The sequence below is a fragment of the Sceloporus occidentalis genome, unplaced genomic scaffold, assembly GCF_023333645.1.
Source record: "Sceloporus occidentalis isolate IW3139 unplaced genomic scaffold, rSceOcc1.0.p SCAF_533, whole genome shotgun sequence".
In the NCBI taxonomy this organism is placed as follows: domain Eukaryota; kingdom Metazoa; phylum Chordata; class Lepidosauria; order Squamata; family Phrynosomatidae; genus Sceloporus; species Sceloporus occidentalis.
The window spans coordinates 32625-46522 of NW_028317513.1; the positions used below are offsets into that span (position 1 = coordinate 32625).

At 52.3% G+C, this 13898-nt stretch overlaps 3 non-coding genes across 3 annotated transcripts; 1 reads left to right on the forward strand and 2 right to left on the reverse strand.

Annotated features, from left to right (window-relative positions):
* Positions 1-2151: 2151 nt before the first annotated feature.
* Positions 2152-2223, reverse strand: TRNAW-CCA (transfer RNA tryptophan (anticodon CCA)). Its single transcript has one exon. It is a non-coding gene; the product is annotated as a tRNA-Trp (tRNA).
* A 412-nt stretch (positions 2224-2635) lies between these two features.
* On the reverse strand, positions 2636-2706 carry TRNAG-CCC (transfer RNA glycine (anticodon CCC)). Its single transcript has one exon. It is a non-coding gene; the product is annotated as a tRNA-Gly (tRNA).
* Positions 2707-2856: 150 nt separating this feature from the next.
* Positions 2857-2938, forward strand: TRNAS-GCU (transfer RNA serine (anticodon GCU)). The gene has a single exon. It is a non-coding gene; the product is annotated as a tRNA-Ser (tRNA).
* The last annotated feature ends 10960 nt before the right edge of the window (positions 2939-13898 follow it).

Here is a 13898-nt window from a genome sequence, read left to right on the forward strand (position 1 = left end):
GGTTGGCTCTGGTGTATAAAAAGACATTTAGTCCTGTTTTTTATCTCGCTGTCTGCGTTTATCTTGTGCATGCGTCTTTCAGTGGACATGGGGAGGGATTGATGGACAGAAGCTCATTATCCCCCCCCACACACAAATGCCCTGCGAGAAAGTGGCAGAATTGGCAAGAACCACCCTGTGGACGGCATCGTTGGATGGTTAAGAGCTTATTCATATCTTCCATTTCTCTCCAGAAACAGACTACAATCAACACAGCAATGTTCTGCAGATAACTGGGAATGGAGCGATGCTCTGCAGACTTCAGAGAATGCTGCAATGTTCTGCAGATAACTGGGAATGGAGCGATGCTCTGCAGACGTCAGAGAATGCTGCAATGTTCTGCAGATAACTGGGAATGGAGCGATGCTCTGCAGACTTCAGAGAATGCTGCAATGTTCTGCAGATAACTGGGAATGGAGCGATGCTCTGCAGACGTCAGAGAATGCTGCAATGTTCTGCAGATAACTGGGAATGGAGCGATGCTCTGCAGACGTCAGAGAATGCTGCAATGTTCTGCAGATAACTGGGAATGGAGCGATGCTCTGCAGACGTCAGAGAATGCTGCAATGTTCTGCAGATAACTGGGAATGGGGCGATGCTCTGCAGACTTCAGAGAATGCTGCAATGTTCTGCAGATAACTGGGAATGGAGCGATGCTCTGCAGACTTCAGAGAATGCTGCAATGTTCTGCAGATAACTGGGAATGGGGCGATGCTCTGCAGACTTCGGAGAATGCTGCAATGTTCTGCAGATAACTGGGAATGGGGCGATGCTCTGCAGACTTCGGAGAATGCTGCAATGTTCTGAAAACAGAGCATGTGCGGGGCTCACAGAAAGCTGTACTGTTTTCTAGACTTCTTTCAATAGGACTTCTGGGAATTGTGCTCTGCAGGGTTCTGAGGACAATGCAATGTTCTGCAGGGTTCCCGGGGACAATGCAATGTTCTGCAAGGTTCTGAGAACTGCGAAATGTTCTGCAAGGTTCTGGGAACAGTGCAATGTTCTGCAAGGCTCTGAGAAATGTGCAATGTTCTGCAGGGTTCAGGGTTCTGGGGACAATGCAATATTTTGCAAGGTTCTGGGAATTGTGTAATGTTCTGCTGGTTCTGGGGACTGTGCAATGTTCTGCAGGGTTCAGGGTTCTGGGGACAATGCAATATTTTGCAAGGTTCTGGGAATTGTGTAATGTTCTGCTGGTTCTGGGGACTGTGCAATGTTCTGCAGGGTTCAGGGTTCTGGGGACAATGCAATATTTTGCAAGGTTCTGGGAATTGTGTAATGTTCTGCTGGTTCTGGGGACTGTGCAATGTTCTGCAGGGTTCTGGGAGAGGATTATGGTTTCTCACCTTAACCCTTTCAGGTCCAATAAAGCATTACAATGCCCACCTCTGCGGCACCTAAAAATCCAAGCGATGCAGGGGAGGCTTTGTAGACACAGCGGCGGGCGGGTTCAAGACGCGATGCGCTGCGGCTGTGAACACGTGCGACGGATGTGACAGTAATAAAAAACAAAACAAAAGCTATTTTATGTGGATAAATAAAATGTTATATATTTAACCTTCGTCTCTCATTGTCTCCACTACTTTCACAGAAGTGATGTGCACAGAAAGTGCCATAACCCCCTGGCAGAGAGCGGCCCCCTATCTGCATAACCCCCCCGGCAGAGAGTGGCCCCCTATCCACACAACCCCCAGCAGAGAGCGACCCCCTTAACTCATAACCCCCCAGCTGGGCCCGTGTATAATGTATAGATAAATCAGTGACCGGCCCCCTGTATAATGTATAGATAAATCAGTGAGCCGGCCCCTGTATAATATATAGATAAATCAGTGACCGGCCCTGTATAATGTATAGATAAATCAGTGACCGGCCCCTGGTATAATGTATAGATAAATCGGTGAGCCGGCCCCTGTATAATGTATACATATAGAGGACATCTTTGAAGTGGCGATAGGAGCACACCAATGGAAAAAGAGAGGTTAAAAGATTATACAATAAAATGCTTATCTTTGTCTTTTCTCTTTTTTCTTCATTGAAAGCATTACTGTTTCACGAGATGACCCCTTCAATACTAAGGTAATGTCTCTAGTTTTCATAAAAAAAAAACGCAAATGACCCCGACGTGATTTGAACACGCAACCTTCTGATCTGGAGTCAGACGCGCTACCGTTGCGCCATGAGGTCAGACGCTCTTGAGGTTTTAAAATGTCTTTAAATACAAGGCCCACCTTTCTAGTCTTGCAATAGTATAGTTCGCATAGGCTCACAGTTCTTCCACTGAACCACCAATGCATTTGCGACACCGAGCTTGAAAACACGACAAGCGGTTGATGGGGAATCAATAAGTGAGTTGATTATACGTGTAGCTGTTAAAAAAAATGCGTGCCCTGTGTGAGGATCGTACTCACGACATTCAGATTATGAGACTGATACGCTACCTACCGCGCTAACAAGGCAAATTCTTCCAGGGTTCTGTTGTTTAAGCTCTTCATACGTAATGCATTGCAACATAGCAAAGAAGAATTTCCTTCAGAATGGGTAAAACGCACCTCGCTTTTCCGGAGACCTGACTTACCAATGCTCTGAAAAAGAGGCTTGCACTGGCCAGGAATCGAACCCGGGTCTCCAGCGTGGGAGGCGAGAATTCTACCACTGAACCACCAATGCAGCTGTAACACAAGACTTGGAAATCCATAGGGATTCCAGTGGTCGGACAGAACATGATGGAAGCGGTGGTTGGGAGATCAATTAGTTAGTCCTAGATGTAATGTAAGTTCACATGGACAAAGAGTGAGCCAACAGCAGTGCACTCATCTTGACGAGGTGGCCGAGTGGTTAAGGCGATGGACTGCTAATCCATTGTGCTCTGCACGCGTGGGTTCGAATCCCATCCTCGTCGCTTGCTTTTCTGCTCTTTATGGCTTCTGTTGCTAAAGTTCTTGTCGCATTCCAGATAATGCATTTCTGGGGAACCTCCCTGGATGGGCTACATGAAGGTCTCTCTGTGTTAATAGGCAGGGGTTGGGGTTGGGGTTGGGGTTGGGGTTGGGGTTGGGGCAAACATCACTCCCCTGCCTGATGAAAATGTAAACTAACCCGGGGAAGCGTTATTAAAGAGTATTCTTGACAGCTTCCCAGTCCAGAGAGGGGAGGGAAGGGAGGACAGCAGTTACATCGGGATGTCTTTGGAGCAGAGCCCGCTTTATCTAGTGTTTGGGTATGTCGATTGTGTGACAGGGCCAGGCTAGCTGGCTCATGTGTCATATGAAGTTTAGCCGGGTCACGGAGCACTTTTGTGTCCGGTTCCGTATCCCGTGACCCGGTAATATATTATATTGTGTTTATTGTGTAACCGGCCCAGAGACTGATGTGGATTCAGCCCCAGCCTTCAAAGAGACGATCCTATAATCTGGCTGGGGCTCTTAATCAGACAACACAGCCCTGTCTGCCCAGACGGCACCCGCACTACAGGGGGGATAACACAGGTGGGGGAACCCATTGTATTCTGTAATCCCCTCACCTGATACATCCCCTGTATACTGATGGGATTTGTGATGGGATGTGAGTGATGGGATTGGGGGTTGGGTTCGGTACACATTGCATTGAGAATGTATATAAGTTCTGTGTGTTTGTAATAAAGAGAGTTCTTCTTGGTTTACTACGAATGGTGGTCTGGATGATCCGTAGATAGCTGAGTGCTATCCATATGAGGGACTGACTGGTGATTCCTCAGCCCTCAAACAGGGGTACCCAGCCTTGGGTACGGTGACCCTGTAACATTGGTTGGCAGCGGTGGGAAGAATCCCACGACTTGGGTGAAATCCAAACCACCAACTGGGATTGCAGACGAGAGACACCGAGAGAGCTCCTGGAGGTTTGTAGCAAAGAAAAGGCTACTCTGATTGCGGACTGCAGAGAGATGGACCGGCACCAGGATGGCCCAGAGGAGAGCCTCGGACTGAGTGCTCTACAAAAGAACATTCTATGGCACCTATCCCTGTACCCAGGAGGGGCTACATCGGAGCAAGTGACGGCGGTGATTAAAATGTGTCACCAGGAACTGAGCCAGAGTGGGTCTGTATCTCCCAGACTAGGGGAACAGACCACCAAAATATCATACCAGGATATCCAACCCTTCTGAGAACCAGAGGGTGAGACAGACCGGGTTACAGCCGAGGTGTGTGAGCTGGAACACCAGCAGAGGCAGTTAGAGTCTGCGCCTGCAGACTGGAGGGATGATTTCTCCCATCCCCACTTTGAAACGTACTGGGCACAGTACTGGACAATGTGGGATATACGAGTTCCACTCCTGGGGGAGAACCCGTTGCCGGAGTGGGAAGACGAATTGAGGGATCTCATATATGCAGAGCTCGACCTCCAGAGCCGCTACCAGGGATTCTCCCAGCAGTTAGCAGGTGAAGACCACAGCGACCCTCTGATGCTGTATAGCCCCGTCGACCCAGGACTGATATATGATGCCTTCCAATTTGACTCGTCCTTCGGAAGCCCGTGCCAGTACCGCAGGGATACAATCTGGGACAACCGTGCAGAAGTCCTGGTTTATGCTATTCCCCCCGAGCTGGAGGCTGTTATGGATTGCCTGGTCCAAGAGGAATGGCAGCTCGAGAGGGACTATAAAGAATTGCTGCGGAGAGTGGAGCTCCAGGAGTTACAAGGAGACTGGGAGCATGGTACTACAACTTGCGGGAGTGGGACCGAGGTCCTCTTCACCTACTCCATTGCCCCTGTCCTGGCGAGAAGAACCGAGGTCCTCACCAGCAAGAAGAAGCGGAGGAGGAAGCCAAAAGCTCCGACCCATGTCCCCACCAACAACCCTGGCTGCTCTACCACGGCAGAAGAGATGACTGTCCCCACCGCCCGAGTAAGTGGCACATTCCCCCTCACCAAACCCCTATCTATGCCCGTAGAAGCCAGTGCCCCAGACTGTCCCCCTGATTGCCCGAGTGTCCTGGAAGAAGCCCGGGTCACTGCCCCAGAGGTTCCCTATGAAGTCCCCGGTGACCCGGTAGAGGCACCGTTCCCCGACCTAGCGAGGACGCCAGAGGGGCTGCCGAGTTCCCTGGGTCCTCTCAGTAGCCTGGCGCAGGCCCTGGCTCCTATCCCTGTGTTCTCCGAAGTGATCCCTGGTTCCCCAAGTGTCCTGGTAGAAGCCCAGGTCACTGTCCCAGAGTGTTCCTCTGACTCTCCCCGTGCCCAGGCAGAGGCACCTGTCCCAGAGAGGAAGATCGAGGGTCTGCTTAACCCTCCCGGTGGTCCACTATTGGCACCTGTCCCTGCCCCGGAGTATTCCCCTGGGTCCCCTGAGTACCCCGCAGAGCTGCTTAGCTCGCCCAATAACCCTGTAAGGGCACCTGTTCCTGTCCCAGAGTGTCCCCTAGGTCACTCCAGTGTCCCGGTAGAGGCCCCTCTTACTACCTCTACGTGTTTCCCTGGTTCCCCGAGTGCCCCGGCCCGATCAGCAGGGTTTTCCTTCCATGCAACCACCCTGGCCTGGCAGCTGCCCCAGACTCAGTTCCCAAGACTAGGGAGCAAGAGTCTCCACGTGCCCCTGTTACCCCGGTGAGGGGGATAGCCATGTGCCCCCGGCTGAGCTGGGACCGTCCTCCAATTCACAGAGGACTACTGACTATCCTTTTGGGCAACCAGGGCCCTGGCCCACCTTCAATGGATGATTCTGACAAAGGGGGCCATGAACTAAGGCCTGCACCATTGAACTTTATCCACTCGGACAGCCTGCAGCAGACCCGTGAGGATCTGCCTGGTCTGCCGGACCGTTGGTCAAGGGGGAGATCTGTGACAGGGCCAGGCTAGCTGGCTCATATGTCATATGAAGTTTAGCCGGGTCACGGAGCACTTTTGTGTCCGGTTCCGTATCCCGTGACCCGGTAATATATTATATTGTGTTTATTGTGTAACCGGCCCAGAGACTGATGTGGATTCAGCCCCAGCCTTCAAAGAGACGATCCTATAATCTGGCTGGGGCTCTTAATCAGCCAACACAGCCCTGTCTGCCCAGACGGCACCCGCACTACAGGGGGGATAACACAGGTGGGGGAACCCATTGTATTCTGTAATCCCCTCACCTGATACATCCCCTGTATACTGATGGGATTTGTGATGGGATGTGGCTGATGGGATTGGGGGTTGGGTTCGGTACACATTGCATTGAGATTGTATATAAATTCTGTGTGTTTGTAATAAAGAGAGTTCTTCTTGGTTTACTACGAATGGTGGTCTGGATGATCCGTAGATAGCTGAGTGCGATCCGTATGAGGGACTGACCGGTGATTCCTCAGCCCTCAAACAGGGGGACCCAGCCTTGGGTACGGTGACCCTGTAACAGATTGTCTGACAGTTGTAGTTTTGTCATCACCCTTACTGTGAGAAGCACTGAGTGAATTGGTGATACATGAAAAAAGACCACAACAACGGTATATAGATATATACTATAATATAATATATATGCTTTTTATAATGGGAGACAAGAGGACATCTTTGAAGGGGCGATAGGAGCACACCAATGGAAAAAGAGAGGTTAAAAGATTGCTAAGGGGATAGGGTCAAAAGGGTAGGTGGTGATCAGACAAGAGGACATTAGCAGCTGAGAGGGGTGGCCCAACATCACTCCCCTATGCTCAGATGTTATTCCTGCTCCAGTATCACCACTTTATACAATAAAATGCTTATCTTTGTCTTTTCTCTTTTTTCTTCATTGAAAGCATGAATGAAGTAGCGTCCAGTTTCGGTACCTCTTTCACAAATAAAACAAGAGACACTTCTTTATTTCAAAATTTTATTAACGTCAGAATGGAATTATTTGTCCGCGGTGCGGACTTAAACACCTCAGCACCGCGACACTCAACCTTTATTAATATGTCATAAAGTGTCAAATATTATAAACACAACAAATTTGACACAACATATATCAATAATTATTGTCAAAACGAAAGACAACATAACCAATTGTAACCATTAATAACCAAATTAATAGCCTGCTGGTATGGGCGTGGCCACCTGTATCTCTGCTGGAACTGCCGGCGTCCCCTAGCGCGGCAGTCACATGACCTTACGATTCACAGAGGCGCATGCCCCTGGAGTGTCCTGCACTTACACCTCTGTGCACCACAAGTAACCATACCTAGATGGTTAACTCCTGCACCGTACCAGCTTAACCAAACCAGAGTACCCGGCAGAGCCAAAAATTAGGGGAGGGATGGGCGGGAAAAATCTCTTTGAAAATAATTGCCCCTATAGGCCACGACCCTTCCTTATATATCCCCCAGGGAGGGTAATTACCCCCTCCCCTCTGGCCCTGCACGTGCCTCCAAACTTAACTCCTTCCGTGCTAAAATTTCCGCTTAGTCATGCCTTAACCCCTTAAACCGGCTTGACCATGGGTACCTCGTCCGCACTACATTCATGGGGCCCCTCTGTCCAATTCTTTCCCTCCGGGGCTGTTCTTGAATGAAGTAGCGTCCAGTTTCGGTACCTCTTTCACAAATAAAACAAGAGACACTTCTTTATTTCAAAATTTTATTAACGTCAGAATGGAATTATTTGTCCGCGGTGCGGACTTAAACACTTCAGCACCGCGACACTCAACCTTTATTAATATGTCATAAAGTGTCAAATATTATAAACACAACAAATTTGACACAACATATATCAATAATTATTGTCAAAACGAAAGACAACATAACCAATTGTAACCATTAATAACCAAATTAATAGCCTGCTGGTATGGGCGTGGCCACCTGTATCTCTGCTGGAACTGCCGGCGTCCCCTAGCACGGCAGTCACATGACCTTACGATTCACAGAGGCGCATGCCCCTGGAGTGTCCTGCACTTACACCTCTGTGCACCACAAGTAACCGTACCTAGATGGTTAACTCCTGCACCGTACCAGCTTAACCAAACCAGAGTACCCGGCAGAGCCAAAAATTAGGGGAGGGATGGGCGGGAAAAATCTCTTTGAAAATAATTGCCCCTATAGACCACGACCCTTCCTTATATATCCCCCAGGGAGGGTAATTACCCCCTCCCCTCTGGCCCTGCACGTGCCTCCAAACTTAACTCCTTCCGTGCTAAAATTTCCGCTTAGTCATGCCTTAACCCCTTAAACCGGCTTGACCATGGGTACCTCGTCCGCACTACATTCATGGGGCCCCTCTGTCCAATTCTTTCCCTCCGGGGCTGTTCTTGAATGAAGTAGCGTCCAGTTTCGGTACCTCTTTCACAAATAAAACAAGAGACACTTCTTTATTTCAAAATTTTATTAACGTCAGAATGGAATTATTTGTCCGCGGTGCGGACTTAAACACCTCAGCACCGCGACACTCAACCTTTATTAATATGTCATAAAGTGTCAAATATTATAAACACAACAAATTTGACACAACATATATCAATAATTATTGTCAAAACGAAAGACAACATAACCAATTGTAACCATTAATAACCAAATTAATAGCCTGCTGGTATGGGCGTGGCCACCTGTATCTCTGCTGGAACTGCCGGCGTCCCCTAGCGCGGCAGTCACATGACCTTACGATTCACAGAGGCGCATGCCCCTGGAGTGTCCTGCACTTACACCTCTGTGCACCACAAGTAACCATACCTAGATGGTTAACTCCTGCACCGTACCAGCTTAACCAAACCAGAGTACCCGGCCAAGGCCGGAGAACGCGACCCCTTGCGCTTCACCGGCTCCCCAACACAGCCTCGGCCCTCTCTAAACCGGACCGAACGTCCAGCAGCCAAATGTCCAGACCAATGTCGGACAAATGAACACCGTCATCACGGAACAACCCCGCAACGTCACCCACCAAGTCCCTATGCCTAACCACTATGCCACCCCGAAAAGCCACAAAACGCGAAACCGACCTATTAACCTGCTTGCGTGCCCGTTCAATACCGGCCAACGAGTTGGCACCACGCCAACGCAAACGGCACACTATCTCAGACCAAACGAACACCGTCTCCGGGTAAGCGGCCCAAAGCTGAAGCAGGTCTGCCTTAATATCAGCTATCAGCGCCCGGATAGGAACCGAACACAAATCATTCCCACCGACATGCAGGAGCAGGATCCGGGGCACCCCATGGATCTGAACGTGGCGAGACACCTCTCGGGACACACGATCCCAACGCATACCTCGGAAACCGAGCCAGCGGACCGTCAACTGCGCAGGATCAAGACCCAGCTGTCTCCCATTCGGACGCACAGCAGCCCGACGCGCTGCCCAGAAGACATAGGAGTGCCCCAGGATCCAAACTGCTCCTAAAAAACAAACAAAGAAAAACAAACGTCAAGAAAACAACCGTCACAGCAAATGAGGACGAACATACGACAGAAAACGGCTAGACTCCCACCTGCCCAACCTCATAATCACCTCCTGACGCAACCCCCACCGCGCAGCTTCCGTAGCCGCCCCAATCCGGAAGGAATGGGACCCATACTCATCAGCCGACAAACCGAGGTACGCCAGGGCCCGCTTAAACAAGGCAATGAACTGAAACCGGGACAGATGGGAACCGTCCATATGCACCAGCAAAGGCCCCCCAACCTGAGGCCGAACTGCAAGATAAGCCGCCATACAGTCATGCGGGCAAACCGAAGAACCGGGAAGAGACTGCAAAACAATAAAACGACCCCTGCCCTCCTGATCCGTCTTGGACCTCCGAAGACCCAACCGGACCCCCCCACCGGACAGCAAAACATCATCGAACAGCAGGCCACCAGGGACAGACTTGCTGGGACTCACAAGCTCACCAATACGGAAGGCACCAAAAAAGGCGAGGACAAACGCCAGCCGAAACAACAAGAACTCCTCTCGCGACACACAAGCCCCGTCTAGAAACGCCACCAAATCCAACAGCAGAGGGTAGGAAACCGGCCTCCTAGAATCACGCCTAGCAGCACCCCGCCGATACCCCCGCAGAGCCTGACGGACCATAAAGGTTTTAGTGAAATCAGGCTCACCCCCAGCCTTAAAATGAAAAGCAAGAGCAGCCATCCGGCGACCCAAACCCGCAACAGACACCCCACTACTAAACCAATAACCCACCAGCCACAACAGGCACTCCGCCCTACTAAGACCCTGTTCCAAGGCGGACGCCTCGGCCCAAAAAGCAGTCCATTCACCCCAAACCTGATCGTAAAAACCACGAGTAGCAGGGACCAGAGAACGTTGCAGAAGGACCTCTACTCCAGCTCGCCCAGACTCCACATCCAAGCCGGAAAATCCGTGCCCACCTTGTCCGCCCCGGGCGCCAAAGCGAAGAATCGGTCCCACTGCAAACGAGAAAGGGAGTCAGCTATACAATTGTCAATACCAGGAACATGAGAAGCCCTAAGGCACATATTAAGCTGAAGACAACGCAACACCAAGCGCCGCAACAAGCGCAACACGGGAACCGAAGAGGAGGTGAGATTAGAAATCGCCTGAACCACGGCAAGGTTGTCACACCAAAAACGAACCTGGCGATTAGCGAGACGATCACCCCACACCTCCACCGCCACCAAAATGGGAAACAACTCCAGGAAAGTCAAATTCTTAGTCAAACCCGCACGAGCCCAGCCGGCCGGCCAGCTCCCCACACACCAACTACCCCCAAAATAAGCACCGAACCCCACCGCACCCGCGGCATCCGTCCACAACTCCAGGTCCACATTAGTGACCGGCTCCTCCATCCTCCGACCATTATAATCACGCAGAAACAAATCCCACACCTCAAGGTCCTCCTTCAGGGATCTCGTAAGCCGCACAAAATGATGTGGGGCCGATACACCAGCAGTCGCCAAAGACAAACGCCTCGAAAAAACCCTGCCCATCGGCATAACCCGAGACGCAAAATTCAATTTCCCCAACAAGGACTGTAATTGCCTCAAAGTGACCTTGTGCAGCCGCCGAAAACTCGCAACCAAAAAACGAAGCTCAACCACTTTCGCCTCAGGGAGCCGATAAGACATGTCCCCCGAATCAATTTCAATACCCAAGAAACACAAGGAACTACACGGCCCCTCAGTCTTATCAGGTGCCAACGGGACACCAAAAAGACGTACCACCTGTTGCATCGTGGCCAACAAAACCGCACACTGAGAAGAACCCGCCGGACCCACACACAAAAAATCGTCCAAATAATGAATAATAGAAGGGAGACCCGCAACCTCCCGAACCACCCACTCCAAGAACGTACTAAACGTCTCAAAGTACGAGCAAGAAATGGAGCAACCCATCGGGAGGCACCTGTCAACAAAAAACCCATCACCCCAAAAACACCCCAACAAATGAAAACTTTCCGGATGAACAGGAAGGAGACGGAAGGCAGCCTCAATATCAACCTTTGCCAACAACGCCCCCCTACCAGACACCCTCACCCAATGCGCCGCCCTATCAAAAGACGCATACGAGACCGTACACAGAGCCGGGTCAATACCATCATTCACCGACTGCCCTTTCGGATACGACAAATGATGGATCAACCGGAACTTGTTTGGTTCTTTTTTGGGGACCAGGCCCAACGGGGACACCCGCAAATCAGGGATAGGGGGGGAAGGAAACGGACCCGCCATCCTGCCCAAACGCACCTCTTTCAACAACTTGTCAGAAACAACAGACGGATTGGCAAGCGCCGATTTAAGGTTACGCGACCGAGCAGATAAACCCTCAACCTTAGACGGAATGCGAAAACCCTCACGAAAACCCTCCTCCAGCAACCGGGCAGCATCCCGATCGGGATATTTAATCAGCCACGGCAGCATCATCTCCAGCCGCACCGGAGTCTCCCCTTTTGCCAGCACTGGCCCTACCCCCTTTCTGCCGCTTGAGGCACTTAGTAAGCGGGTGTGCGCCACTACAGCCGGAGCACTCATGCTTAAAGCGACACAACGTGCCCCACTTGCACTGCCCCTCATTAAACTTCCAGCAGTATCCTTTCTGTTGCCCAGCCGACACCCCTGAACCGGAAGTGCCGGCTCCCGTCTGAAAAGGCTGAGACCCAGGACGACCCGGCGTCATAACGCGCAGCCACAGTGCTATATCTTTATGGTCCCAACGGACCCCAGGACGCACCGCCATGCGCTGCCGGAACTGCTCATCATACCGCAGCCACGCCTGCCCACCATAAACCCGATACGCTTCCCCAATCGAGTCAAGGTAGCAAAATAACCCCGAACAATGCTCAGGCGCCTTCTGACCAATGACACTGGCCAAAATGGCGAAAGCCTGCAGCCAATTAGAAAAGGTGCGAGAAATCAAACGGTATCTACGCTTCTCCTCATCCTCCTTTTTAGTGGCCTCATTTTTTGACGGCCTGTCAAGATTAAACTTCTCCAGAGGGAGGAGCGAAAATATTTCCACATATTCCCCCTTCCAAATCTTTTCCCTCACGTCCTGCTTCAAATGCGAACCCAAAGGAGCCTCAAAACAAACATATATCTCCCCACGGGCAGCGTCCGCTAGACGAACAGGATCCACGTCAGCGCGCGAACCCCCAGCAGCCGGGTCAGCAGAAGCGCTGCTAGCGCTAACAGGCGCAGGAACAGGCGAAACAACAGGCGAAACAACAGGCGAAACAACAGGCGCAATAACAGGCGCAGTAACAGGCGCAGTAACAGGCGCAGTAACAGGCGCAGTAACAGGCGCAGCAACAGGCGCAGCAACAGGCGCAGGCGCAACCTGCCCCACGGCCCCAGCCGGCACCCCAGTAACAGCCGGTACACCACCACCACTCCCCAAAGCACTGAGACCACCAGCCCCAGGCGCACCATATGACCCCCATACCTGCGCCGGCGACGCACCCTGACCCCCCAAACCACAAGTCGCCACCAGGTCACGAAAAACAGTAAGCAATTGGAGCGCTACCGCCGAGCTATCCCCAGAAACCGCAGAAGCACTCCCACCACCCCCAGCCAACCCCCCAACAGGTGTAGAGTGTGAAACAAAATCAGAAAATAAAGGAAACAAATGCTCACCCTGAGATGCAGCGCCCCCAGCGGTGGATGTAGAAGGCACAGCCTCCGGAGAATGTGCAGCTGCAGTACCGGAACGGAAGGCAGCAGGAGTGTCCAGCAGGTCGTCCGCGGCCTCAGTGCGTGGAGCAACTGAGGAACAGCCGGCAGCAGCAGCCTCCCCAGCGTCTCTGCAGGCACCCAGGGCTCCACGGGCCCCCGCACTGGCCCGCAAGCTAGGCCGAGACGCAGCCTGCGTGGGGTTCGGAGCCCTCAGCGGGGAAGCGGCCCTCCGCGACGATCGCACCCGGGCGCGAGCACCGGGGCGTCCAAAATCGAGGCCGCGGTCGCGGCCTGTACCGCCAGGCCGCAAGGAACCCGCACCGGCGGCGCCAGACGCCCCGGACGCTCCGGCAACGGAGCCCTCGACCCCGCCGCCAAGCTCCTCCCCGGAGCTGGACCTAGACTGCGGCGGGGATGATCGGTGCGGCGGCACCTCCGGGCGAGGCCTGCCGGCCCTCCCGGAACGCGCCGGACGGGAACTCCGGCGCTTGGTAGGCCCGGAACGGGACACGGGGCGGACCGGAGACGCAGCAGCCACTCTCCGGCCAGACACCTCCGGGCTCAGCCTGACGGGAGGGCGGGAGACCCTGGAACGGCTTGACCTCGACGTCCCAGGGGCAGGTGAAGGACCAGGAGCCGGAGAAGAAGACAGGACCCCGGACAGACGCTCCCGGAGCCACTCAACATCTCCCCCAGCAGCCTCCTGAAGTTCCTGAAGCAGGGATTCCATGCTGGACGCCATCAGGACCTGCAAGACAAAAGGTGAAAAATCTCTTTGAAAATAATTGCCCCTATAGGCCACGACCCTTCCTTATATATCCCCCA